This window comes from Mesitornis unicolor, unplaced genomic scaffold, assembly GCF_000695765.1.
Source record: "Mesitornis unicolor isolate BGI_N332 unplaced genomic scaffold, ASM69576v1 scaffold959, whole genome shotgun sequence".
Lineage (NCBI taxonomy): Eukaryota > Metazoa > Chordata > Aves > Mesitornithiformes > Mesitornithidae > Mesitornis > Mesitornis unicolor.
The window spans coordinates 71,139-73,730 of record NW_010207783.1 but is presented as its reverse complement, the minus strand read 5'-3'; positions in this window follow the sequence as shown (position 1 = coordinate 73,730).

The window sequence follows — 2,592 nt, the reverse complement described above, 5'->3', positions numbered from 1 at the left end:
TCCTGCTGTCCCAGGTCACCCATTCTCTGGGCCTTCAGCAATCAGTTCTGCAGTGGCTTCGAAAAAAAGTGTTCCAGAGTTCAGACAGACTTTGCATAAGGAAAACTCTGAGCTAAAATGTTGGGGGATGGCTAAAATGGTATTAACAGAAATGGAGTTTCGGGTTTGGTGCAGTCAGACAATGTGAGTCAAAGCTAAGAATGTCTGTAGAGATGTGTGGGCTAGGGACAATAACAGAGGTTTTAGTTCCAAGGAAAAGAGGCTTCACAAGTAGAAAGTACATACAAGCAAGATGAATGCAAAGGGATTATTGCTTAGAAGTCTGGAGGAGTTGAAGCATCTAATATGTGAATACGAAATATTATATTAAGAAGCCTAAGGCTCACAGGGAACATTGGTTCTGCGACAATAGCTGGAATTGTCCTGGACACGTGGGTTGACCATCACCAAGTGCAGAGACACAACCAGCTTCTGACATTGCTGTCAGCAGACTTGAGGTTTGCAGCCAGCTGGCAGCAGAGGGTAAGTCTCTTATTTTAACATTTATTTTGTGCCAGTGTTTTGCGGTACATCTGAGTGATTGCAGCACTATTTGAAAATGAACAAAATTATTTTGGATTTCCCATTTCTTATCTTTTTTTTCTTCTCTTAATGACTTGCTTTTAGTTAATGAAACATCCTGCTTCTTAGGAAAGGAAAGAATAGACTGTGATTTCCAGCCAAATGTGTATCTGTTTGCCAGTGCCTGTCAGCATAATACCCCATTAAAGTTTGTGCGTGGATCTGGGCGCAGGAAGCTGATTGAGGGATCAGGACCTGGGACTCTTCACTAGTGCAGCCTGTTTTGTGTGTGAGCTGGGGTTCGAATTTAGGGCGTGCTTGTTGGCCTTTTATCAAGATGCGTGAAAGTGTCGATTGCCACCAGTAATCGGGGTGGACATGCCAGGAACTGAACTAGGAACACAATCAAGCTTTCTGTAGCTTGGACTCCACAGCTCCATGTTCTGTGGGATGAACACAGCGGTCTTGTATAATCCTGATTGAAAAGTGGGTAACGGTTGTGATTGAAAAGGCAAACATCCTTTGTTAGCTTCTGTGGTTTATTTTAAAAAGCTTTTTATCTCATATGTGGAGAGAAAAAGAGGAAGATGCTTTTGAATAGCAACTGTGTCTTGGAAACATTTCTAAGATCCCTTTAAATATAAGCTACAGCATATTTCTAGACAGTATGGTCTGCTGTTATATTAAAAATGTAGCAGTGGTGTTTTATGAAGGGGAAATATTTTTAATGCAAAAGTAGTGCTATTTTAAAATGACTTGCTTTGATGAAATGGATGAGGTGGTTTTATTAAAAAAGACCATTCGGGAAGGAAAACCGTGGCTGTATTTCTGTCCTACAGTACAAGGCAAATCTGCTTCCCACCCCTTTTTTGAGAAGCAGGGGCAAGGCTCTGATCATTTGGGTTTAGGCTGTGTCTGCACACACAAATGCTCTGCATTTTCACGTGAAGGGTGTGGTAGTAGCTGTTGACAAAGGTAAGGTGTTTCTTTGGCCCAAATAAGAGACTGATCTTGTGGAAAACTCTGCTTAGGTACAGTTTGCATTTGCCAGAGGTATCGCCACCAAATTCAGGGTGGTTCTCTCTCAGGGAACCACTCTGCGCCACCATTGCTAGGATCATCACCAGGTATTTGGTTCTGGTAGCAAAGGCTTTGCATCAGCCCTGGAGAGGAAAGTGGTGATGCCCAGATTCTGAGCCATAGAAGTGGATTTCATTGCTGATTGTTACCTGGCGATGAAGCCAGCACCGCAATCCCTCCTGCTAGAGCCATGAGGATGCACGGTAATTTGTTATTCTTGCTATTTCCACAGAAGGAGAAGGCTGCCCAGCAGGCAGTTGGTGCAGTTAAGGTGGTTGGCAAGGGCTCCCAGTCTTAGCCACAGGCTCATCCTCCTGCCAAAGGTGGGCTGCTGCTGAGGAGAGGAAAGCCTCACCCCGCTTGGCCTTCAGCAGGCGTGCCAGCTTGGTACATCTCCACTAGAGGATTGGAAACATAAACACTGTGTAATTCGGTTAAGTGGGAAGAGAAGGCAAACTCATCATAATAGTTCAAAATAAGAAACCCAAAACCAACAACCACCCTGAAAACAACAAATAACATCTGCTTTTTGCAGGAGCAGCAACGGCCAATTTTCCTTCTCATAAAAGAGAGCAATGATGTGTGTCTCTGAGCGTGCTGCAGCTGCAGCTATCTCTCCGAGCACAGCTCTAACCAAGTTTTTGGAACAATATGATAGATTGTATCTGCATAATCAGAAGAATGCAGGATCCTAATGGAGCCAAACTGCTAGCAGGCAATAAAGCCAGGATACTAACACGCTCACCCCATAGAGCACCTAATCAGTTACCTTCATATTTATACAAGTGCACTGCTTATGGAGATATTTTTGGTTGAGTATAATGCATTTGTGCTCTCTTTGAGAGAGAGGAACTGTTCTAACAAAAGTTAGGGGAATGAATACTGCTTCTCTCCTGTCTCCTGTTGTCTCAGAGTACTCTGTGCCCACCTACATTGCTGTCACTTGAGACC